The sequence below is a fragment of the Eptatretus burgeri genome, chromosome 10 (assembly GCF_056783735.1).
Source record: "Eptatretus burgeri isolate ZD-2024b chromosome 10, Ebu_testis_v1, whole genome shotgun sequence".
Lineage (NCBI taxonomy): Eukaryota > Metazoa > Chordata > Myxini > Myxiniformes > Myxinidae > Eptatretus > Eptatretus burgeri.
The window spans coordinates 15,933,587-15,961,277 of NC_140970.1; the positions used below are offsets into that span (position 1 = coordinate 15,933,587).

General features: G+C 38.8%; 1 protein-coding gene across 4 annotated transcripts in view; it reads left to right on the plus strand.

The window, feature by feature from the left end:
- Nucleotides 1-27,691, plus strand: part of LOC147017988 (E3 ubiquitin-protein ligase MARCHF8-like) — a 212,262-nt gene that overhangs the window by 26,567 nt on the left and 158,004 nt on the right. Inside the window, exons 2-4 of one of the 4 annotated variants that reach the window (XM_085897136.1) lie at nucleotides 7,671-7,764; nucleotides 9,223-9,367; nucleotides 9,773-9,921. The exons of 1 other annotated variant lie outside the window; for it this stretch is intronic. The gene's annotated coding sequence lies outside the window, so the exon portion shown is untranslated. The remainder of the gene's footprint in view (nucleotides 1-7,670; nucleotides 7,765-9,222; nucleotides 9,368-9,772; nucleotides 9,922-27,691) is intronic. 2 more of the 4 variants (XM_085897134.1, XM_085897135.1) reach the window with 2 other exon arrangements.

Here is a 27,691-nt window from a genome sequence, read left to right on the forward strand (position 1 = left end):
GTTTTGCACTCTACAGAGTGCTCCCCCTCTAGTTTTTATCTGTGAATGGCTGGAGCTTCTTGGAATTTGTTTTTCGGTAAATAATTTTGGATTTTGCTAATTGTTTTTGGGGTTTTTTTTTTTTTTGCATACTTGGGTGATTCTATCCCGACATTGCTTTCACATGTGCCAGGCACCATTGACTATACAGCAAATATGTATTGAGCAAAGTCTTCATCAGGCTACTTTCTGGATCCAAATTCTGCCTTGACATCTTTACAGCCAGTGTTAAAATGTCTCGCCATTCTGGAATAACACGATTACAGAGCATTATAGTGGAGAAACTCCAGCATTTGGGTCTCACAGGATGGTGCAGAGGTAGAGTGCACTTACCATTTCAACTGTCCTGTTCAGATTTGATCCTGACCAGACGAGAAACTGTCAGTGTTGTGCAGGTCGGGTGTTGCCTCACAAATTGTTCTATCTCTTGGATGGACATGAACCTGGGTGGCCCATCTTTCTTGCATTAGCTGGTGGACATTAAAGACCCAGTGGTGTGTTTCATGAAGAGTAGGCCAGTTATCCACCGGCACCCAAAACACAAATTCCGTCCTTGACAACTGCTGTAAAGGGAAAGGAAACCCACCCAGTGTGCGTGCATGTCGTTTGCTGTTATCTCCATATGCGGGTTTCAGAAGATGGAATTGAAACCCTCCCAGGTCTCATCGTGTGTGTGTGTGTGTGTGTGTGTGTGTGTGTGTGTGTGTGTGTGTGTGTGTGTGTGTGTGTGTGTGTGTGTGTGTAAGTTGCTGTTGTTGGCTGCTGGCTCCACACTTGGGTGGGCTTCAGATGGAGCAGAGACCTACCAGGTCTAAATTTCTTGTTATTTGTTTTTCAGCAAATAATTTTGGATATACAGTGCTGTGCGGTACGAGCAAAATTACCCATCTCCAGTGACTGGAAAAGTTTAAGTTTGTCTCTCTATTTAAATTATTTCATGGACTTAAAAAAGGTTAATTGCGTTGCACTCTTGGTTTCACTCAGAGCGAAAACTCTGAGCTACTTATACCACCCACCGCAAAATGGTGGTGCAACATCGGGTGGCGGAGGTTGAATTTGTATCAACAGAGGACAAAATATAGCTGTTTTAAATTGTGTTACTCCATGAAAACCTGCATTAAATCTACTTCAATCCAGATGTTCATGTTGATTTTAAAGATTACTGGAAGGGACAATGAAGTGATTGACTACATTGGGACCATACTCTGTGCAGAGCGTTGGTGCTGCTTAAGCAGTCTCCTTGGCTGTTGGGAACAATCCTGGACGGGTCACCACTCCGACACAATATACCAGCATGCTGGCACTCATTTTGCCGACCTCGGAAGGATGACAGGTCGAGTTAACCCCACCTGGTATTAATTCAACAGCTGAGCAGGATTTGAACTCGGGACCCTAGGATCCAAAGCCCACCACCCTAACCATTAAGCCAACACCAGGCATATTGACCAACACCAGGCATATTGACTATACCGCATCAAGTAAAGTGAAATGAAAATGCAAAATAACCAATCGGCATTTTTTTTCAAACGCAGCTCGGGAAGAGGCTACCGTCATAGGAAGACGGATGAACGCACAGACAGTTCCCAATACAGTGTATATAAGATTTTGTCTACAATTGATGAGGCGGCCATTTTTCCCATGCCATTACTCCATATGGAGTACTGCCATGCTCCATTTTATATATATTTTTGCGGTTTTGTAAAACCGGCACTCCTCCGAGACAATGGCACACAACATAGCAATCCTAAGACCGTTATTTAATTATTATGTGTTTAGTTAGTCCTTTCAATATGTCTAGTGGGTAAATGGGAAAGATGCATTGCGTAGGGCTTTTAGTTAGGTCTTCTATCCTCTGTTCTTTCTTTTATTTCACCCCTTCACTTTAGTTTACCTCTGACACAAACCACGCAAGCACGCATGCAGAACAGTAACGATGCCAAGAATGCGAGGAAGCACAGCAAGGTTTTTGTTGTTTTTGCTACGCGCGCCATTTTCTGTTCAAACTGTGCACCGAAATCCAACTGCCACCTCACCTCAGAGCTTCATTATGTTCACCACAATGCTGCAACACTTACCAAAACCACTCAACACGTCTTCCAAAAATCCCCACAACCACCTATGTCCATTTCTTCACCACAAACGCTACAACTACGACCATCTCTTCCAATCTCTTCACCACAAATGCCACAGCGTTTCTCTCACTTCTCTATAACTGCCACAACTGCCATATACCCTTTGGACGCTCACCACAGTCTCAGAAGATTCTGAAAGAACAAGAGTAATGAGAATCAGGGTGTTTCGGCATGCAACTCAAAGCACAAGCATGCGCTGAGATTCATTCTAAGATGTACGGATAGCTCTGGGATTTCTCCAAATAACCACGCTTGAATGGAGTCCAGCGCACATTCGGGGGCGGAGGGTGCGTCCGAAGACTCACCCCATGTTAAGTACGGAGTTCGGACATGTGGCAAGGTTCAAGAGCGAATGAAGTCATTTTTGATTCTGAAGCCTGGCGTGGCATGGCTATGTCACGGGGTGACTGCTATATGCCAATGGGGAGCTCGGAAAGGCCGACAGCATCGTTTGATCCGACTCTTGGCCCCTCCCCTCGCCCAGGGCCCATAAAAGGAGCAATTTGACTTGCAATCAAGGAGATATCAGGGGGGACTGTGGCAGACTTCACTTCTCTTTACTTCTCAAAGCGGTCATACAAGAGCCCTCCAGCATCCGAGCGAATCTTGCCACAAGTCAGCGCGACTGAGAGGAGAGGGCAGAGCAGCATTCAATTGCCAGAACGGGCCGGGACCACCCCCAAGGCATTGATGCTCAGTGTTTGGCTGCATCCAGCAGTCAACGTTTACACTTACAGACTCTTGCACAACTCTGTTAAGGTCTTTCTCTTATGCATCTTCTCTCCCATCTGTATGTCTCGTCCACTGTGAACGCACAAGCACAATTGGCGAGGGCAAGTCCCGAGCAACCGTTCTTTTCAGAGCGAACTTACTGACTCGCACCTCTCACACTTTCTTCCTATACCGCCGCATGACACGCTGCACTACACTTGCTCCTCTCACTCCCATACCATAGACACCTTCAGCTTTCCTCCCTTTTCCTTCTTCAGCGTTAGGGTTGTGCCGGTGTGCCGACCGCACCAGGTACCACGAAGTCACTAGTCCTCAACTGCCCCTCATCTCTCTGGGCTATCTCGAAGTGTGTGTGTGTGTGTGTGTGTGTGTGTGTGTGTGTGTGTGTGTGTGTGTGTGTGTGTGTGTGTGTGTGTGTGTGTGTGTGTGTGTGTGTGTGATGGTGCCTGTCATGTATAATGTAATTTAAGACTGTCCTAATAGAAGTAAAAAGGTGACCACATGTTCCTAGTTAAACGGTAGTCAGACGGAGGACACTGGGTCATGTGGTCAAATTATTGGCGTTCGTGGTTGATTAGCGACCCGCCGCAACATGAACTTATTCGTGTGCGAGGGCCTGTGAGTCCGGGGAGAAACCAGAGATATCTCCTCCCTCGTAGTACCCCCGCAACTATATATATATATATATATATATATATATATATATATATATATATATATATATATATATATATATATATATATATATATATATATATACACATATACAGACACACACACGTCTTCACAAATTGTTCCATCTCTTGGATTTGTTTCATGAAGAGTAGGCTCGTAATCACCGGCACCCTGAACAAATCCCAAATTCCTTGACTTTTCACGATACTGTTTTGTATGTATATGTATATGTAAATATTATAATCTATTTATTTATACATACCAACCATTCCTCAACAAAACATCATTTTTTTCTGTAAAATTTAAAAACAAGCAGGCTTTGAAAACAGAGTATGCAAGACAGGTTAAAATAAATAATTTTGATTTTAAAAGAGTTCATCCTGTTGCTGTTACCCATACACAACCAGTCCATGTATGTCTCTGCATTACGTGCAATTTTATATGTGGCATAGGGAGATGGCACTGAAGTTGCATGCAATTTTTATTTCAAGCACTCTATTAATTTATCTGAATGCCACTCATTTGGAGAGGGACACCTTCTGTTTATTTGTTCTTCTGTCTTCTCTGGTCGCTGTCAATGTTGGTGAGTGCAGAAACGACAGCTCACCTACTGTCATGATTCCAGATGGAAATGAAGTTTTATTGGGTCTTGTGTTAAAGAACATCATGTTAATTTTCAAGTAATTAAGTCTTTGTATTCTAGTCATGAGCAGTGAACATGAAAAGTTGAAATCTATATTGCATTGTGAGTGCATATAACTGTTGAGGCTGTTCCTCAGATGGATGTTAAGCTCGGTGTCCCATCTGCTCGCAGACATTAAATATGCCTCCACGTGTTTGAGACTAGTTTCTATAAAATAATCACTCAATAAATATATATCGTGACGGGGGTCGCCTCGGATAACTCCGAAAGGCCGACGCGTCTATAAAAAGATCTCGGACGCCGTCGACACCACTCGCCTCTGGTCAGGTCCTCACACCCAGTGTTGGTTCACCGTACCTGTGAGATGATTGAAGCAGATGAGGAACCCTGCTGGTGGCTCTGTAACAGATGACAATTAGCCGAACGAACCAAAGTTACATGCCACACCCTGTTGGCTGTCAGAGACCAAATAATTGCTTCGGTTAATTACCCCAGGGAATGGTGTCGCCGACCAAACCCGAGCAGGATAAGCCAAGACGGTTCTTTATACCACATGGGTTTAATCACACAAGCAAGGCAGAAAATGGCAGGAGATATTTGCAATGGCGATCATACAAGAAATGGTGGGAAAACACAAGCAATGGCAATCGTATTAAAAATGGCGTGAAAGTGAGCACAGGTAATACAAGCAATTCACTGGACAACAAAAACAAAAACTTTCCATCTGCTACTGAGTAAGGGGAGGTGTTCTTTATTAATTTAAGCATGTTGATTCCAAATCTAAAATCAGAATTGACTCAGCACGTCAGGATCTTTACTTACAGAAAAATGACATTTTTCAGGCATTGTTTATGAAAAACAAAATCGAGCACATTGCTCAATTGCAAAATATCATTACATTGCACAATATAAACACATCTTATAATGTACATTAACTGTTAACCATAAACTGAAGCACATTGAACAACATAAACACATTGCATAAACTATAAAGTATACATTAACTGTTTAGAAATGCTTTAAACACTTGCTTTTACACTTGTGACTGGTATTGGTTTGTCTCTGAAGAAATCAGCAATAGTCCTCCATCATGTTGGGGTTGAAACACACCTGATTGCGTGTCTCTATTGTTCTCATATATTGGTGGAACCTCTCGCCATGCTCATCATTCACAACACCAAGGTTGGCTGGGAAGAACTCCAAGTTCAAATGAAGAAAATGAAACTTTGGTGACATATGGCAACACATTTCTTCAAAGGCATTTATCGTATGTTGAACCTACTTGGCAAAGTGGGTTGCTCTGTGGTTCCTCAGGAAATTGTGGACGACTAGTATGAAAGCCTCTCATGCAGCCAGCTCCCATCCAGTGGGTTCAGCTTTGACTGAAAGACTTGATCGGACAATAAATCCCGAATTTGTGGTCCAATAAATACTCCATCCTTCAATTTGGCAGCATTTAAAATCATTCCAAATTTTTATTTCAGGTAAAGAATTGCCTCACCTTCAACACTCATTGCCTTTACAAAGTTCTTCATTCAGCCCAGTTTTATATGCAGTGGTGGAAGAAATATTCTTTGTGGATGTACCAGTGGCACATGTTTCACATTGAATTTTCCTGGAGTTCTTGCGAACCGTTCTTTGATCTTGTGATTTGCATCGTCTCAGCTATTCCACAAGCATAAGAAGCACATGTGTTTGGTGGACTCAAGTTGCAGACCTAGCAATAGACCGATCACTTTTATGTCACCTCGTATGTTCCCCTTGTGGTCAGCATATTTTGTTCGCTTCAGTAGAACTTCCATGGAGTCGTATGTCTCTTTCATGCCGACAGCACGTGCCACAGGCACGGATGGCTTTTCATTGCCATTGTGGAGAAGCACCACTTTCAGGCTGCACTTGCTGGAGTTGATGGATAACTTCCATTCATCAGAATGGTGTTCATCGCCTAGTTACTTCATGAGGCCGTTCACATCAGCGCAGATGCACACACCAATATCCATCTGGCAGAACGCTGCCAAGCTCGCATGGCGTTCATGAAAATGAGAGATATTTGTGCCTTCTGCCAACAAGTTTCACTCTTGCAAATGCGAACCCAACAATTCCACCTTTTGCTTGGAGAGCTCAAGGTCTCGAACACGGCCATTAAATTCTTCCAGGTTGATCAGGTGAGGTTGTTTCACTGACTCCAACTTTGCTGGTTCGTAAAGCCCAGTGTCATCAGTATCATCACTACCATCACTTTCAATGCCAACAGCAGCTGGTGGAACAGGTACGGGATTGTCATTGTCATGTGTCATAGGTATTAGTGCTGACTCGAAATCTGGAAATGTTATCTTTTTTTTTTTTTTTGGTCCTCGTGAAATCAGCCACTTTAACCATGCAGAAGCCAGCAGTCATTCAGATGATTCTTTGGCTTCTGCCACACCATTGGGATGGCGAATGGCATCGACGTTCATTTCCCATTAGGGTGTTTCATATTGCAACTTTTTTGCGCTAGTCAAGTTGACTACCGTCGTAGCTTTCCAATATGGATAAAAACCCCACTCGCCGATTTTTAGAATTTTTGTCCCAAAAATGGCCGCCAGCGGCTATTTTTTCCAAAATAGCGGCCTTTTTCGTGTTTTGACACAGAAATCGACTCCTACACCTGCTAAAATACGTTGATGTTACTTGATATGTGTGCATGTTTGTAGATGATTATGATTGCTATGTCTGCTAGCAGTCAGGGACTAGACATTAGGCATCAAATATGGCGGAAAAATCCAAAATGGCGTCCAAGATGGCCACTGGAAAGTTGTTCCCTCCGATGTGGGTTCTAATATGTCTAGTTATAGGTTTTTGGGTGTGCTGAATTCGTTTTTATGCTCTAAAATGCAGTATATCTGTCACAGAGACATCTGCGGGGGTCATGCTCTCACGTTAAGAAGAAGTTCTTGCAAGTCCAAAGAAGAATTTTGAATATTCTCACCCTCATTGATGTCAGAAAATAACAATTAAATATTCGAAGGTCAAACATGTATTTATTTAACATGTACAGTATATACACGAATTGCTAGTATACTAATGCCATAATGAATGTTCTAATATGAATTCATGTATGCCTGCCTATCAGCCTCGATAATCAATAATATTGGCCATGGCATGGCATACATGGCTGAAGCGACATTTCAAATTAAAATTTCCATAGTTCAAAAACATCAATATTCACACTTTGCTTCATATAGTTATCTACATTTTCTGAAGAGTGAATTTCGTGTATCCAGAATAATTCTACCTGTGCCACTCAACCACTTGAAGCAAAGCTTGCCTTTGCTGTTCATACCTCGTTTTGTCTATAAAATCCGAAATCAACTTAATTCCATGCTCTGCAAGGTCTTTAACTACGTGAAAATTGTGCACATAGTTTGTGAATTTTTGGTAACCATCACTTTCTGGCCATGTGCTTGCAGGCTCACACATCCATTCTACATCTAGTACATCATATGGTTCGGGAAGATTGAATAACCGCCACGAGTCGTCATCTATGAAACTGCTGAGACACAGGTCACTACTCTCATTCTCATCCACGGCCGGAAATTTTGGCTTTCCTGAGCTGAGTTGATCATGAGGTAGTCTAGGTATCTGATGCAACAGTTTTTCCATCATTTCTCACTCATCTGTGGGCACGTTGGAATCGGCAAGCGCGAAAATTACCAATTGCGGTGTCAAATACCATAGGTGTCGAATCGACACCTGATATCAATGAGGGCGAGAATATTCAAAATTCTTCTTCGGACTTGCAAGAACTTCTTCTTAACGCGAGAGCATGACCCCCGCAGATGTCTCAGTGACAGATATACTGCATTTTAGAGCATAAAAACGAATTCAGCACACCCAAAAACCTATAACTAGACATATTAGAACTCACATCGGAGGGAACAACTTTCCAGTGGCCAAAAACCGGCCATCTTGGACGCCATTTTGGATTTTTCCGCCATATTGGATGCCTAATGTCTAGTCCCTGACTTCTAGCAGACATAGCAATCATAATCATCTGCAAACATACACATATCAAGTAACATTAACGTATTTTAGCAGGTGTAGGAGTCGATTTCTGTGTCAAAACTTGAAAAAGGTCGCTATTTTGGAAAAAATAGCCGCCGGCGGCCATTTTTGGGAGAGAAATTCTAAAAATCGGCGAGTGGGGTTTTTATCCATATTGGAAAGCTACGACGGGTAGCCAACTTGACTAGCGCAAAAAAGTTGCAATATGAAACGCCCTATTTCCCATGAAACCATTGTGTCGGCCTGAAGGAACAAACAGTGCAACCCACATGTGGTGCCAATGTCTTGTCTTGGTCACGCACTTTGCAACCAAAGTAGTGGTTGTATGCAACCATGAGACGATTGGTTCTGTTTTTCCGTTGGTTATGAGGCTTATACTTGCTACATACGTAACAAAAGCAGTGTGCACTGTTCAGAAACATACATCTATTCATATCAATCTGAAATACTGTATAATAATATTTAAATGTATTATTATGATATTGAAGTAAACACAGTATTAAAAAGAAGATTCAAAATACTTGACATTGGATTTCCAATTTTTTATTAACTAAAAATTATTGCGTGTTGGGTTAATTCTGATTTCAGAATCAAAATCAGCATACTCAAGTTAGTCTAACACACATACTCTTACCTCGGGAGCAAATTTTTTGTTGTCCAACGTTTTTAATATACAGTACATACAATAGAAATATGACAAGCACGTATGCATTTCCCAATTATCCCTTATGCTACATACCCGCCTCGTATCGTAATCAGTCACTTAACACTCTAACTCATTTCACGCCAAGACATACACCTGAAGAAGTGAGATACGGGGAATAGTGAAGAAGAAGAAGTGGTAAAAAAGAAATAGTTTGGGTCGTTCGTGTCCCCCAACACACCTTGCAACAACCCAGCTGGATTGCTGCCGCCCAATGATCTGGCCTGATATTTCGTATCTCGTTCCCCTCACAGTCCCTCCCGGATTCCTCTGTCTGCTCCATACGTGCTCCCAATCTCCTGTGGTGCCCAATGGTAACTGGCTGGCACGATGAATTGCACAGCCTTAGCAGGACCGCTGCCGGTGAGGTGGATGACTCCATCGTGGCCAGGTGGCGAGGTGAGCAACGGGGCTGAAGCGAAGGTGTGCTGGGCTTGGTATGGAGACGTGTATGTCATGAAATGAGAAAAAAGGAATGAAGACTGTGGAGAAAGCTAGCGAAGCAAACTGGAGAAAGAGAGAAAAGGAAAGATGAGTGTGATTGGTCAGGTTTTCTAAAAGGAGAAAAATATCACTAAGAGCAGAGTCGAGGCTTGCAGTTCTGGGCATTGCTTGAATACAAAGTTCAAGTGCAAAAGTGAATAGAAGCCTCAGAGAGACTGGAAGTCTCCAAGTAAATAATAGCTCCAGAATGACTCGGACTCCCCGCAAAAAGACATTGCAGAATAAGGCTGCAGAATGACCAAATAATTAATGACGAGTTCTTCTTTGCACTTCTTCCTTTATCCCTCCCCCCTCCCCCAGCTTCCTCCCGGATCTGAGACCCTCATTGGTGCAGAGGCCACGTGGGCAGACTAACCCTTACTGCCTGTGATTGGCCGTGTCCTGTATCTCTGCCCGGTTACGGAGCCCGATTGGTGGGACGGCGCCTCCGCGGTGGATTTTCTAGGAAGGTGAAGGAGGCGAGAATTTTCTCCCTACTTGTCACTTTGGTTATTGATGGCTTCCGGGGAATCCTCAGTGATGTCCTTCAAGTGGGTTGGGGAGCCCGTTACGTGGGATTCTCCACGAAAGTGGGAAGGAATGACATGGAAATGGTGTGATGTTTGTGTGGTGTTGACGTGAAATGGTGCGAATCCAGAGTGTAGAAATGAAAGAACATCTAATAAGGCTAACTAACATTCACAACACATATCTATCCACGTGAATATGGCACATGCAGCCCCCAACTTATAACGGGTTACGTTCCTGAACTTTGGTCAGAAGTCGAATTGTTCATATCTCGAAAAGTGCCTCCCCCCACCCCTATACACCATCAAGGCTCATGGAAGAGCTGTAACATAGAACGGTATGGACAAAAAATGAAAAAGAATAGCAGAAAGAGGAGAAAGCAACCAAGAGCAGGGAAAAGAGAAAAGATAAAGTCTGGTGCGGACATGGAGAAAATAGGGATTTGGACTGAGATTCAAACCCTGGCTAAACACAGCTTCGAGGCAAGTGTTTAATGGGACTTCCAGTTTAACTTACATCTGAAGGATGGCACACGCATTGATGAATAACATAAAATTTAAACAAAATGCTTGCACGAAGAGTTAAAAAAAAACAAAGATTTTTATTGTTTATTCCTGTGACTGTAACATAGCACTAATTGGATGAGGATGATGAACGATGGTGATGCTGGAGAGGAGGCTGTGGCATGCCTGCAGAAGTATATGGCACTGCCTCTGGATCCTCTGCACATGATGTTGGCAAAGGCTCCCTTTTCCACCTTCTTGAAAAATCTGTCCAGGGAAGACTGGGCAGAGGCCCTCTTCTTCTCCTCAGAAATCACCATGTAGCAGCTGAGGGCATCGGTGATGGTTCTTGCCACTTTGGTGAACCTGTCATGGTTAGGCTCTTCAGACTTGTGTAGCCAAGCCCTTTTCAATAAGGCTGAAAGCTTCAGCCATGCCCTTGATGATGAACCTCTTGGGAATCTTGTTGACCTCTTCATCTCCTCTGGCTTCCTTGTGGGCTTCTCGTTCCAAGTCCTCGTTACTGAGTGGCTGTGAATGGGACTCGAGCAGTTGCTGTTGGACATCGTCAGCATCCATCTCCAGCTCAAGTTGCCTGTCAAACTGGACAACCTTGCCAATCACTGCTTCCCCAGTCTTCTTGAAGCCCTGGAAGTCATGCACAAACTGAGAGCAAAGCTTCTTCCACACACCATTCGTGTTTGTGGCCTTCACCTCCTGCCAGGACTTTTCATTGTTTTTAATATAACTTTAGATGTTGTAACACTTCCAATACTTCAGGATTACACCATCCTCACCTTCTGTTGCCCTTAGTGCTTTGGCGTAGGTCCTATGCTGCTAGTACAACTTGAACGAATTAGTCACACCCCTTGTTCCATGGGTTGCTTCAAAAAAGTCATTGCAGAAAATTAATTAATTTATTTTAAACATAAAAAAACATTTTCATGGGACTTCGTTCGTAAGTGTTGGTGTTCTTATGTCTGGAGTTCGTAAGTCGGGGCCTGCCTGTATCTACATGATCGCTAAACACAACACTAAGACATAACAAGCTTTAATATATGTGAATGCGCTTTGTGTTGTGTGGGGCTCTCAATGGCGACACTATAATGCATAAGTAAGACATCTTGAAGGTTGTTTTTGCTTTCATTTTGGTGAAATTTTTTCTGAAAGATGATGCACTTGATGTGCAACATCGAGACGTTTGAAAAAAACATTTGATCTTAACTCTTGTGCACTTTGGTATTGTTTAAAGCTCACAAAAGCATGTGCAAATGATACAAACGACAAGATCACAAGATCATCAGGAAAGTATGAGCAAAGCAACGCAATAATACAGTAGAACGTTTGAACCTAGGATCACAGCATAACAAAGCGGTAGTTCAAACCACAATGCTCAATGTGCTGCTGAATATTTTTGGATTCCAGTATGATGTTCTGTCATCTGCCTCCAGTCATTGCAAACAATCGGATGAAAGCACTTCAGCCATTATACTTCTCATAAATAGTTGATGGCAAAGCAATGACCCAATTGTTTTTGTTTTTTTTGTGATAAGGCTTGAAAGTTTGATTTGCTTGGACACTTGCATTGCAAAACAAGTTTGCCAAATGATTTGATTGCATTTGCTGTTCTTTTCATTCCAAGGGAGAGAGGCTATTGTCGTGTCTTTTATTTTCCAAAATATAATTGTGTGTATGTGCGCCTGTGTCTGTTCATGCATATCTACTTTAATACTTGCACTGAATTGGAAATAGTTTTGGAAACGGTGGGAAAACTGGTTTTAAAATGCAAATAACAAGTGAAACTAGAAGGGCACTCGGAAGAGCGCATACCTCCGCCAGGCTGAACAGCTTATGTTTTGTATCCCACTGATAGGAATCTCGATCTGGAGCTGAACTAAAATCGAATTGACTCATTCTTGTCACCTAATCAACCCTTCCACCTAGTTTTGTCATAACTGACAGGGATAGAAACTCATGAAAAAAAATCATTTGCACCTTGTGCAAGTTCATGTGGCATTTCACTTGCACACAGTAATTTTTACTTGCACATTAAAAATTAGGTGTTTTATCTTATGTTTTTTTAAGATTGTGTGATTTTTGCATTGCATATCAAATTTAATATATTTCTAGAGTCAAGTATAAAGAATTATGCCAAGTTTATTAAAAAAAAAACATTTTTATTGGTTCAGATTCGCTGATAGTCAAATGGCATATTTCAAAATCGTTTTGCATGATATAATATACATGATGAAATAATGTGAAATACATAATTACCTTGTCAATATGTTATATTCAATAAAATTCAAGACTGGAGCATTTGTGTTCTATATTTTTTAACTTGTTTAATCATGCAAACAAAAACCAAAAAATATGGATGTATCACAATACAATTGTAACTTAGGGATCTCAAGTCAACATGTTTTATGCTGGCTTTGGCTCTTGCCATTTCTTGACATTATGAGCTAGTAATAAATCATATCCTTGTAGTTTCTAAACCATAAAAATGTTCTAATATCTAACAAGCAAACCAGTGAATTCTACACATTCAAATTACAATGATTTATTATACCTGAGTCAATAACTGTATGAACATGAAAAATTAAATAAGTCTTGTAGCCTTGACATTGTGTAAGACTATCTCTGACATTTTCTTCAAATAATATTAACTGACTAGTGTTAAAATGTCAACAAAATATAACAAATACTAGAAATCAAGCTTCCAAATAATCTCAGGAGTGTTCTTTTCATCATTCAGTAACTCCTGATCAGTTTGATTTGGAATGTCCACAGTGTAATACCAAATTAATAACTGTCTGATATTATCTAATGCATCTAATTAAACATCATGAACATCAGTTTCAAACTTTGGTTAATGTACTTGGCTACATCATACTAGTTAAAATAAACTAAGCCTATGCTTAGTAAAAGTAGAACCTTCATTCATTCTACAATGTAGGTTCCCAGGATGTCACAGTCTCAAAATGTTCGAGTGAGACTGGTCATTAGAAAGCTCATTTTATCTATTTAATTCGTGTTCGGGAGACATAATACTGGTCAAAATGATTTAGTTGGCTAGTTAATATCTGCAAACTAGTCACAGTAATCTTTTGCCATCTATGAAAAGAAAAATTCATTACATTGTTTTCTCAAGACTTTTCCAAATTTCCATGGCTTGATTTTTCGAGTCACTCATTAAATGTGGCCAGTAAATCAGTCCAACTGATTCAATTACATTCACTCAGGATCACTCTGAGTTTGTTGATTCTCAGCATCTTCCTCACTATCATTCTCTGAATCATCCTCTGGAGTAGAAAGTGCAGCCTGGGCAACCTTGGACATTGTGGAACGCCGCCTTTGGAGACGCCTCTTCCCACTAGTGTACCACATGGAGATACTTGGTACTGGGTCAAATGAATCCAAGTCCGGGGCACAGAGCCTAACCATCATCAGATCAGTCAATGTGGAACCTGAGAGACGTGAACGATGGTCATTTTTATTCTCTGCATCAGAGAAAACCCTCGTTCAGCTTCAGTAGTGCTGCTGGGAATGACCATGTTGTAGATGCGTAACAAAGCCAGAATGGTCTTCAAGGTTTGAACATCTTGACTTTTGTTCATTACAAGGAATGGTGACCACATTCTGAAGGTCATCCTGTATGTCGGCTGATGCAGAATGCTCGCAGCGAGCATGAATTCAGTCATTTCATTTCTCAAAGTTGCCAGAGAACCATCATATCCTTTCTTGTCCAGCAAGGAACCGTAATGTCCTTGAAGAACCTCAAGCTCCTCATCTCCATAAGTGGAATATTCTGTTTTGTCCACTGGCCAGCGTTTGGGTTCAAACAGATGCCTGAATGACTTCAGCACACTTTTATTGCAGAGGGCCATACTTTCAAACCTTCTGTCAATTTCCTGTTTGATTGACTCCAGTAGTTTTGCTCCATCAGAAACTACCTTTGAGATAGGAGAACCAATATCCCTTCTTGTGTTTGCTGTGTGAAGTGGAATCCCTTTCCACTCTGTGCCTCCAGACATATGCTTCTCCAAGGTAGATTTTGCTACATTTTCAACATTGATGGCATCAAGTGCCATTGTAGTTAGCTCGAGCTTCAAGATAGCATCCTCCAGTGATGTCTTGTTGTCTTAGAGTAGACAGCTCAAGGCCATCAACTAATTCTAATTTCCAGGAGCTTTATGAACAGCACAAAGCACACAGATGTCAGCATGTTATGCAAGCCTTTTGCTCTTGCAGCTTGATCTCCAGTCTGGACAGTTTCCATCATCTTCAATACTATTAATGACAGCCTGCTTGATACTCGTGGCATCACCACCAGCAAGTTTCTTGATTGCCAAAAACTTTGTCACAGGTTCACAAGTTTCATTCAGTGTTCTTGCATAAACCACTTCTTGTTCATTAACCCCAGAATCTGATGATGAATCATTGAGTACACTGAATAAGTCATTCCTCTTCAATATCTCTGCAATTTCATTTTGTAGGACTTCCGCAATATATTCAATGAAGTATTTAGACTGTTTTTCATTGGCATAGTTGCTACACAGGTTGGCATTAAAGTTTTTGTCTTGCAGTGCCAACAGGGGCTGAAAAAGGGACAGTGGTAGTTCCTGTTGAGCTAAATATAAAGCTGTAAGAAAGTGGAATTTTCTTTTCTCCAACTCTTTTTCATCCATTTTCCTGAAGCCCTTCCCAATTGGAGTCTTTAATGGGGCAGCCCTCTTAGCGAAGTAAGCTTCACATGCCTTTTTGTGATTTGCTGCCTTTTCATGTGCCAGAACACTTGTATAGCGCAGTGTGCTGCAACCCAGGATGAAACTGCTTCCAATGGTTCCACCACGTTTAGTCATACTGCTACCTCCACTTTGATTTTGATAAAGCTCAAGCCAGTACTCGCATGTCATGATTTTCATTTGTTCATCATATTTCAGCCACTGTCTTTCTGACCCATCAGGGTAGGTGTACCAGCTTTTTTGAAAGTGATATTCCTTAGCCTCCTTGTCAGATTTGGCTTTCTTTGGAGGGCAAGTTTTTGTAGAGGAGTCACTTGACCCAGATACAATGTCACTTTCAGGTATGTCTGTGTTCATGGTGTTAGGTGAACCAGTTCCAACAGAATCATTTTGAATCACCAGTTACTGGTCCACAACCTTTTGAAATATCATGCTATATATTGTTTTTGACCCCATCTCTCAATGGTGAAGAATCACTTAAAAGTTCTCATGTCTGGATCCTCACCAAAATGGAATGAATTTGTCCTTGTTGCACACCTAACCTGTCCACCAAGCATTGTCCGAATCCGTCCACAACTTTATGAGATATCCTGTTCACAGACAAAGAGACAAACGGGTGAATACATAACCTCCATCCGCCTTCAGTGGTGGAGGTAAAAATCACATCTTATGGCTAAAAATGAAACTCCATATGGAGTACATTGTGATTGGTTATCATGCAAGCAATCAGAGAGTGCCACACCTGCAAAAGGAAAGTGCAAGTGGTGATATAATTGTAGGTTGGTGAATACTATGGCTCCTGGGAAGGAAATGTCACATGACAGCAAATGTAAATCAGTGTTAGCTAGTGAAGTCTTCTCTGTGCACAGAATTGCACCTGACTTCATGTTTCAGCTGTAGCTGTATCCAACACTGAGGAAGATGGATGAAACCGGTACTGTTAACTATTTAAGTGGTCAAGGAAGAAATTCCAAACTCTCCATAAGTGATGATAACTATCTCAAGATATATTCTCAAGGTGATAGAAGTAGATGATAAATGGGGTTTCTGGGACGCCCATTCAAATGAATGGGGGAAAGGGAAAAACTTTCTGACCCAAGCCCCCCAAAGCTCAAAATAGGACACTCATTTTCTCCCCACCTATCCCCTTCCCTCCCATACAAGCAAATGTAAAATTGAGACCATGAAAGATTGAGACTTACTGATTAAAGCACTTCTTCCCTTTCATATTTTCATTCCACTCAAAGAGTGAACCAACGAATATTTGTCCATGTTCTACTTAAGGGAATAACTTAATTTTCTTATAACATTTATTTCCATGGAGTATATTCACAAAGAATGACTTGGAACTTGGTTCTTGGTTTAAGTGTCTTTGTTGAGCAGAAATGAAATGATAAACTTCTCTTAATGCTCTTATTTGACTGCCTCCTGAGCCAGATATCATTTTGAGATTGTAGTAAATTGTTTTTCCATTGTTCAATTGATAACCATCAAAGTTTTCAGTCCATTCAAGGATATTAATTTTTTTTCTTTACATCCTCCAACTTGTTTGTAATTAAATTTATCCGCTTATTTGTTTTATCCACTTTTACCCTGGTTATTTCTTCAATAAGACTTATTTGACATTTCTCACATTCTTTATGTTTCCCATTTAAATACCAAGGCTGATTACATCTCCACTCTTTGGTTGGTTATTGTTTGGTTCTATCATTTATAAATCGGTAAAAAGACAGCAGTAGCCTGTTAAAATTCCCAACCCAATATGTTAACGCTTATACTTGCAACCAGAAGGGAGACTATTGATTCCATTCTCTAAAATATATATTTTATCATCAAAAGCTCCTAATGCTTTCTTATTTATCTCTTCTGCATATAATTGAAGTTTATAACTTCTTATTGTATTCATTTTTCTCCACTCTTCCTTCTTTGAGGTTGAACAGTTGTAATAAAGTTTAAAATTTATTGTTTCCTTGATTATATTTTTCTTTATTCCCTTCAGCTTCTTATCACACCTTTCAATGTTATTATTATCAAGATACGTGAAAGCATAAGACTTTGATCTCAATCCTATAAATTCACTCATGACCTTCCCACCCAATTAATCTTTAAACTTACCAATAACCTTTTTATTCTTTGAGGAAAACAACACATCACCTGACTTATAATTACTTTTATCATATATATCAATATTATCAATCGTATCCTCATATACATCACTTGTCTTAATTTCTAATATGAAACTGTCTGTATCCATATATAACAATGACACATTATCCTTATACTTTGATTTTAAATTATTATAGTAATAGTCATGCATTAACAACTTTGACGAGTCAAGAATTGATGTTCCTATATAAATAGTTTCAATACTCTCTTTTTTCAAATGAATAGCACAAAAGTTCTCTGAAAACACCTCTGTTCACTCAAAACTTGGTCTATTAATTAACTTTGAAGCTTGTTTCCAAGATGCAGCAAGTCTTATGTTTTGTTGATTCCTAACATTTTCCAATCTTTCCAAATACAGCATTATTCATTAATTTATAAAAGTCCTTCTCAAAATATGTTTTTGCTTCTGTTCTCCTTTTTGTATTAAAATCAATATATTTCTTTAACCAATGACTGTTTAAATTTCAAGATCCTATGAATTTTCCTCACTCTTAACCCAGCAGATAAATATTGTCTCAAGTTCCTTTGATTCAAAGCATAACTTTCTTTATCATTTAATGTTGTAAGTAGTTTTGCTGTAGATTTACCTTTTATATTAAATGACTGTTGGTAATCAATTCACCATTCTTTTCTTGGACTTTCTTTATCAGGGGCACAAGGTAGGTCTTTATGTTTGTTATGAAGTTCTTCTGGATATTATAAATCAACCTCAAAATAATGTCCAACTTCAGCTTCATCCAATTATTTTTGAGAGGAGACAACAATGTCTTGTAAAACTTATTCATAATGTTTTTCTTTAACCCATTTAAGTTTTCCATGAGGTAAAGATTGAGACATAGCCCACCCATACAAATTGTAAGCATCAACATACATCAGGTAAGAGTTTTCCTCATTCTTATTACAATCAGGAAGATATTTGTTATTTGCTTTAGCATCTCTCTTGGAACATACTTCAGATATTCCTCCTCTTTTAGCCTTCTCCATCATTATAAGCATATCTATATCACTGATCAATTCCAAATTCTGTTTTGTCATTTTTCACATAGAACTCCAAGCCAAACCGTGGGCTGTGTAATAGTGAGCGGGGTCTAATCCATAAGAATGTTTATTATGACAAACTGTTCTAAAAGTTTCAAACACATCAGTTTTAAGATACAAGTCATGATATTGAGAAGGAGAAACACATTATTCAGGCTTCAAGTAGGCTTGGTTCAGGTTTGAGTTTTCTTCCAAATGACCCATCACAATTAGTTAATGGACTGTTATTGCTGTTAGGTAGTAAGAGGGCTGGAAATAACAATTGTTTTCATGAAGCATCAGCCATTTTAGAGCAGTTGATGAACATGAAAATAAGTAATAAATGTCAATACAGACATTTTATCCCATATTAAATAATATGAGAAGCACAATCCTTAGTTTTAATTTCACAACATGTGACCACACATCTTAATTTCCATACCCACTACAACTTGACGCAACAAAAGAATATGAGGCATCTTTATTGTTCATGGAAACTTATAATACCTTATTTAATATCACCGAGAAAAATGACGAGTTTCGTTATAGTCCGGGAAGTGGATACAAAACGATAACAGTCACCCGGAGCATATGAGATTTCTCAAATATCTTCCGAAATTGCTCGCCTTATGAAAGAACATGGTGATGAACCAAAAAATATTGTTATAGATATTCAAAAACAAAGTTCAAAATCAATGATTAAACTTAAAAATAACTACAAGGTTGATTTCACAATTGATCATTCATTTAGAGAGTTATTGGGTTTCTCCTCAAAAAAGATTGAAACTAATGGGACGTTTTACAGTGATAATGTCATTCAGATATCCTCAGGCATAAATTCAGTATTAATTCACTGTGATTTGATTGATGGTGCTTATAATGATGGAATAAGAACAAATACAATATTTTCATTCAGTGCATACTCAACCCCAATTGGTTATAAATTCAATATGGAACCCAAAAATCTGGTTTATCTCCCTGTGTCAGGAAAAACCATATACAGAGTAAATTTTAGTATAACCAACCAAGATAATCGCATAATTTCTTTTAATGGAGAAATTATATCAATCAAAATTCACCTACGTGAAGTTTTCCAATAGATACGTTTTCCAATTCCAATAGATAAAAATTCCAATAAATACGATGGTTATTGTGAGGAAACGCTAGTTGGGAAAATACAAAATAATTACAGGGGATGGGATGTTCCTTTCCCCATACGACAAGGGTGAACTTATGTATCTTGGTAGAGGATACTATAAACATAAGAGACAAAGGGGTGTCGGATATCATTTTAGAAAAAAAGGAGATGGGATAATTGATAGTCTAATGGGTATAGGTTCAACTATTCTTAAACATAAAGACCAAATTGGTTCAACTGCTTCTGCTGTGGGAAATGTAGCGGGTGCTATAAAGAGTATAAAAGATGCCCAAAAGGGATCTCATAAATTTCAAACAATAAAAGAAATTAAGAAAGGCAAAACTCAGTTGTCTCCCCAAGAACAACAGACAATAATTCAAATACTTGGGTCAGGGTTTCAAAAGTTTTGACATCTTTTTTCCGAAATAAATACAAGTATGGAAGCAATTGATAGTATCTATGATTTGGATGAAACCATTGTCATCTCAAACTCTGCTAAAACAGAAGACTTCTTCAAGGTAAATGCAATAACTGGAACAGACTGGAATGCAAATGGAACAAAAAGTTTTGAAATAAATAATCAACAAACTTATTTGAATCTAGCCGAAAGTTTCTTGTTGTGTAAATTTACATTCACTAAGGCTGCGAATAACACAAACGCTACACTCGTAAATGATTTCTTCTGAAAAATGTTTGATAGTGTTCATTTGTATATTGGAACACAAGAAGTTGAAGTGGTTGATTATGTCTCTGCTACATCTGAAATGATGAAATTTACACTATATTCATTTAGTGATAGAATGGGAAAGGGAGCTCTCGAAGGTTTTATTCCTGATATGGCAACGAGAACAAACACAGACCCTGGATATAGTCAAAGGAAAGGAATGTAGAATGATGATACAAAAACAGGTAATAGTTTTACTGTGGCAGTTCCTCTAAAAGGTATATTTGGATTTTGTTGTCATGATAAAGTTCTGTATGGTCTGAAAATTAGATTTCAACTGCAAAGGAATGATAATGAAAATAGATTGCTTTTTGGTGTTGCTAATGCTTTTGCTGATCAGAATAAATTTCTAATTGATGAAACTAGTTGGTATATTATTGAATGTACTCCTAATCTTAAAACAGAAGAGATGTTGAATAGAAGACTTAACTCAAAGAAACCACTCAATGTATTATACCTTAAAAGAAGATGCCAACACGCTAAACTGAACCAAACCACTTACACGTGGAATTTGGGTGTTCTGGAAGGAAAGCCACGATATCTGTGGCTCATTTAAAAAAAAAAAAATCAGATGGTGAGACTGCTACTGATAAGAATAATGCATTGAGTGATAATGCAAAGGTGAAACAACTTCGCGTTTCTCTAGATGGAACATTTTATCCACGAGATAGATTGGAAATTAATTGGGAAAACCATGATTATGCTGAAGCATACAAGTCTTACCAAAAGGTGTGTGGAAGCAATGGAAATAAAGAACCCATTTTGGATATGACAACATATAAAAGTCTTCATACAATCTATGCGATTGAACTGAGTGCTCAAAAGGAAACTATAAAGTCTAATCGAGTGGATACTTCCCTATACATTGAAAGAGAAGAGAGTGAAGAAGTTGATACATATTGTTTGCTTTTGGAAGAAACAGAATTACAGATTAATACAGATAATGGTGTTATGATTAGTCTCACATAATTTTTTGATAAATAAATGAGTAGTAAAGTGCCAACTGGGGTATATGTTTATCAAATCGATCTTCATAAACTATCATCTTGTATTCAAAATCAAAAGCCTTGTATGATTAGCATTAAGACGATTCAGAGAAAAGGAGCAGTAAGAATTGATGTTTTGCTCACAAGAGAATAGGTGAAAATCTTGAACAACACTGGCTCACTTAAAATTAAAATGTCAAAACCAATGTTGAAGAAATATTCAATAAGAGAGACGAGTGGAGGATTTCTCCCATTTCTAATTCCTTTATTTGCTGGTTTAAGTGTGGCTGGAGCATTGACAGGTGGTATTTCAGCAGCGGTGAAAACTGCCAACGAAAGGAAGGCTCAACTCCGCCCTCAAAATGAATTGGAAAGACATAACAAAGAGTTGGAGAAACAAATTAATGGAAGTGGTGTCATGGTAGATTTTGCTGAAAAACTTGAAAGTCTGCCTGATAAAGTGAGATTGTTAGTTGGAGATATGCTTTCTTCTATCACACAAGCAGGTGTAAAATTAATTAAAAGGGGTAATGGATTATATCTTTCCAATAAATAAATGAGCATTGATGAGTGGTTTAATGGATTTGGAAAGAATACATCAAATTTAGAACTTATCGAATATTGTAAGAAATTATTTGTAAGTGGTTATTGTGGTTGTAATATTGTAAGTGGTTATTTGTATGAGAGATGAATTAACAAACGTGTCTAAACATACAAAGAATATTATTTTGAACTTAGAAGATAATAATGGGAACGGTTCTCATTGGGTTTGTATTTTTAATAGTCAAGATTAATTTTATTTTGATAGTTTTGGTCTTCCACCACCTGTTGAAGTAATAAAATTCTTACAGAATGGTGTTTATCAAACATTTAAAGTCCAAGAATTAAATTCCAAGTATTGTGGTCAATTATGTCTGTATGTGTTATTTCAACTCAGCAAAAATACATTTTTTAATGACATTATTTTTAATCTAATATAAATGACTTATGTTGGAAAAGATGGTTCTATATTTGGTGTATCCCAAGAACTGGATATTGATTTATCAAATTATTACACAAAGGCACAGGCTGAACGACATAAATATAGTATTGCGAAAAATTCTAAAAAATTAATAAATTATCCAAGCCCGACTGACGCGAATGACTTGGTGAGATTAAGTGATTTATCACGATATATATCCTTAAATTATACGGCATGTTTTGTTGAAAGAGTAGAATTTACAACCACAACACCTGGTTCAACAAACCATCCACCTTTTCTTATTAAATTCAATTATATGCTTAGTATTGAATTTTATAAAGAAGCAAGAATAGTTAAAATGAGAATAGAGAAGTGGAGGTATACTATGTGTGATTTAAGATATAATTGGTCTTTTTCATTCAACCTAGAAGACCGACACGATTTTTATCAATCTCAATAAGAAGAATATTATCCTCTTGGTAAGAATCAGGAGATATGTGGAAGCACAATTAGCAAACAACAAATACAAGATTTTGGGAGTAGGAAATTATATGATGGTGAAGCAATAGTTTATATGACAGAGAAGGAAGGAAATTGGATAATTCTACAAAGTCGAGGAATACAAACTGATTTAACAACAGGAAGATGGGGTGGTATTACATGCCATCATATTAATTTGTCATATATTTCTGATACATAAATGACAGCAAGAAGACTTCAAGAAAATTATAATTTTTGCATTCAAGGATACCTACAAGAAAAGGGTGTTCGATTTTTACATTCCTTATGAATTGGAACATAGACACGGGCAATTTTCAATTAAGAACTGGCCTTATATTGATGTTAAAAAACCCACAAATAGAGATTTGATTAAAATATTAGATAAAAATGAACTTCTAAAGGTGATGAAATATAAAACTCTTTTATAAATCATCAACAAATCTTATTGGTTTCCTATTATGAGAAAAATAATTGTGGATTCAAGAGTATCGCAGAATCCAGATGAATATATGTATGACAAGTCTGAAGACGACGATGGTTCACGAGCGGTATTTGACGATGTAGATTGTTTCAGAAGTCAAGGATGAGACGATGTGATGATGTTTGACCAAGTTATAAAAATTATCAACATGATGTGGTACGAGTGACAGGTTATGAGCTGCAAAATGTCGAAAACCCGGTTTTGTTCAACAACTTAAAAAATTTGACCTTTGTGAACTTTAAAGGTCAAGGATTATGACCTTTGGTGCAAAACTTCCTATGGAACATTCCAGGAACAACATAACGTCATATAGGCTATATGGCATTTCGCACTCCTCGGATTATCCATACTTTGATGAAATCAGCATAAAAACAAACTTGAAGGGGGCACCACGGGCAAGGTGTTCGAGATAGAGAAAAAATGGTTTCAAGACTTTAGGTGGGGAATGACCTCAAGATTATGCATAAAAAAATTGTCATCCTAGCTCTCAAAGTTGACCCGATCGTCTGATTTTTATGTGAAAATTCGAAATTTTCTAAGTTCATGACCTTGTGACCTTGACCTTGTGACCTTGACCTTGGGACTAAAATGAAAAATCGAGTTCTGTGGGGCTATGCAGGTGCCATTGGGCTAACCAAATACCGAAAACCCCTGCCAGATTCGACAACCCCCTTGGAGAAGATGGATTTTTATGTCAAAATCGCAATTTTCAAAGTTCGTGACCTTGTGATCTTGACCTTGGGACAAAATGAAAAATCGAGCTCTGTGGGGCTATGCAGGTTCCATTGGGCTAACCAAATACTGAAAACCCTGCCAGATTCGACAAACCCGCTAGGAGAAGATGCAAATTGAAATTGGCTACCCGCTAACAACACAATTCGCAATTTTCTAAGTTCGTGACCTTGTGGCCTTGACCTTAGGACGAAAATGAAAAATCGAGCTCTGTGGGGCTATGCAGGTGCCATTGGGCTGACCAAATATCGAAACCACTGCCAGATTCAACAAACCCCTCGGAGAAGAATTTTTTTTTCTGTCAAAATCGCAATTTTCTAAGTTTGTGACCTTGTGACCTTGACCTTGGGATGAAAATGAAAAATCGAGCTCCGTGGGGCTATGCAGGTGCCATTGGGCTAATGAAATACCGAAACCCCTGTCAGATTCGACAAAACCCCGAGGAGAAAATGCAAATTGAAATCGGCTACCCCCTAAAAACACATGTTTTTTTGGCGTGGCTCCGCCCATAATTGGCGGACCATGCCCATTTTCAGTAAAACACAACTAGATCATGATATAAACCTCCCACCAAAATTTCATCAGGATTGGATCAAAACCCATGGAGCTATGCTCGGGACAGACAGACAGACAGACAGACAGGCCGGTAGGCGAACATGGGCAGTCGCCTACCCAATATAACCTGACGCGATGGGTCCATTCAATGGGGAATGACCTGAGGATTAAGCACAAGAAAATTCATGATTCTAGCTTCAAGGGTTAATGCTGCAGATTGTTTTTTCATTAAAATACCCCCACATTTAGAGGTTTTTCGGCCGTTGCTAGGCAACGGAGGGGTCCATAGCAACGGTTCTTTCTCACACATAATAGGACATACCATGAACCTACCATACCTGTTTCATGTATGTCTGACTCATAGTCTCTGAGAGAAACAAACTTCGTTTTTTTATTGTTTTCGACCAGGGTTCATTCAAAGTCTATCTTCTCCGACAGTTTTCATAGGATTCGGCTGGAAATTTTTGACAATATGGCTGAATGTACTGCCCACAGTCGCTCGTGGCCCGATTTTTTTGATTTTTCAAAAATTCAAAGTCCCGTTGCGAGGCAACGGTGGTGTCCATAGCAACGGTTCTCATTTGCACACAACTCGGTCATGGTATGAATCTACCAACCAAGTTTCATTGAAATCACCATTTTAAATACTGATAAAAAGGGTAGAACAAATCTCCAAAAAAACATTTTTGGAATTTTTTTTTTTCGACTAGATCGATTACCCAACAGACATACAACAATAACGAATATAGTGGTCACTTATATTTTTCGTGAACCAATCAATATGCTATGGGGTGAAAGTGGTTCAAGGATAGTAAGGGATGAGGAAGGAGTTGAAGAAACTGAGACAAGGGAGAAGGAGGAGAGGGAGAAGGAGAAGAGAGAGCAGGAGTAGAGGGAGAGAATAAATAAATATAAAAATATGGAAACCAGTGAGATTATAAAAAGATCAAAGGTATTGCAGTAAATAAATAAATCTTAACGCACCGAGGAGGAAAACAAAGAATTGGCAAGTCTATTGGAAATATATGTCAAGACTATTAACATCGGTTTCAGGGAGAAGATTTAAACGAGAAAGTGGAGATAAAGAAGAGAAAGAAAGAAAAGATTATATTATTGATGATGTTGGTGTAATCGACTTTGATTAAAGTTTTACATTTTCTTTTCTTAAATAAATGGAGGAGAGAGTGAAGACATTTCTAAGGATTCTTTATGTTTTAAAAATTAAGATTCAAATGTGCATGTTGAAAAAAAAAAAGCTTTTCGCACTCTGTCAGAATTTTTCACATAAATAAATGAGTTATTGTCTAAAATGTAAAAATATCTCGTATGTTAAAAGTAAAAATAATAGGGTTATACAAAAAGGTACATGTTCGGTGTGTGGCTCAAAAAAGAGTGAATTCACCAAACACAAACAAGGGGGAGATGTACAAAAGTTTTTTTTTATCAGGAAGTAAATTTACAACAACTGGGATACCAGGGGAATTACATCTACCAGGGTATTCTTTCTGTGGTCCAGGAACAAACTTGAATAAAAGATTAGATGAGGCTGACAATCCTAAACCATGGAGCAAACCTATCAATAGGGTTGATGAAGTGTGCATGAGACACGATATTGATTATGGAAATAGCACAACATTGGAAGAAAAACACGAAGCCGATAGAGAAATGTATAATTTGTCTCTGATACAAAATCCAACCTTGAGAGAAAAAGTTGATGGGTTCATCGTGAAGAAGATGATCAGTGCTAAATTGAAACTTGCGCTTGGAAATTTAAAAAACTTATAGGCTCCAATGATGTCATTAAGATTGAAGAGCAATTTGCTGATGAATTACATAAACCAATAATCACAAAGTTTCAAAGAAGGAAGGTTTATTCCATGGAAGTTGATTAAATCTGGTCCGCTGATTTAATTGAACTCAATTATTATAAGGGGTGCAAGTATGCTTTAACCGTTATTGATTTGAGGAGTAGATATGCATGGGTTGTTCCTTTGAAAAACAAAACAGGTATTACTCTTATGTTAGCTTTCCAACAGATATTCAATAAAAGCAAGAGAAAACCTAAAAAATTGTGGACTGATGAGGGTACAGTTCTACAACAAAACATTTATGAATTTTCTTAAAAATAACAACATTACATTATACAGAACCTTTAATGAAGGAAAAGCGGTTATTATTGAGCGTTTTAATCACACTTTAAAAGAGAGACGATAGAAAAAAACTCACTCAACTCGGTTCTCAACAAGGGTTGTCTTTAATTCAGGACATTGTATTTAAGTACAACGACACGATTCACACCTCAACGAATACTAAACCATCAGAAACATTTACAAAATTAGAATATGAAAAAGAGATTAATGTCAGAAAGCCTAAGTTCAAAGTTGGTGATATAGTAAGAATCTTCTTCTTCTTCTTCTTCTTCTTCTTTCGGCTGTTCCCGTTAGGGATCGCCACAGTGGATGATCCGCATAGTGATTTGGCACATGTTTTACACCGGATGCCCTTCCTGACGCAACCCTGGTCGCCTCTTATGACACAGGGATATGTGATATAGTAAGAATATACAGGTGGAAATCTCATTTTGAAAAAGGTTATACTAAGCGATGGACTAATGAACTTTTCAAAATTGTTGATGTCATCAGTACAGTTCCTTGGACTTACAAATTATGTGATTTAAAGGGGGAAGAGATTTTAGGTTCATTTTATTCACAGGAATTACAAAAGACAAAGATAAATTGTAAAAAAAATTTATTTGACTCCGCCCCTTTTTGCCTCTGACCATACAAGCCCCACTCACATAAGCCACATCCACACAAGCCACATCCACGCAAACCCCACTCACAAAAGCCACATCCACGCAAACCCCACTCACAAAAGCCACATCCACACAAGCCTCACTCACAAAAGCCACATACACGCAAGCCCCACCCACATAAGCCACATCCACATCCATCATTTCCACATAATTAGTGATTAGTTTATTAGTTCCCACACAAATGTTTATTTATTTAAAAAAATTGCTCCACCCACACAAGCCACATCCACACAAGCCCCACCCACCCACACAAGCCCCACCCACCCACATAAGCCCCATCCACACAAGCACCACCCACCCACACAACCTCACCCACCCACACAAGCTCCACCCACACAAGCCCCACCCACCCACACAGCCCCACCCACCAACACAAGCTCCACCCACC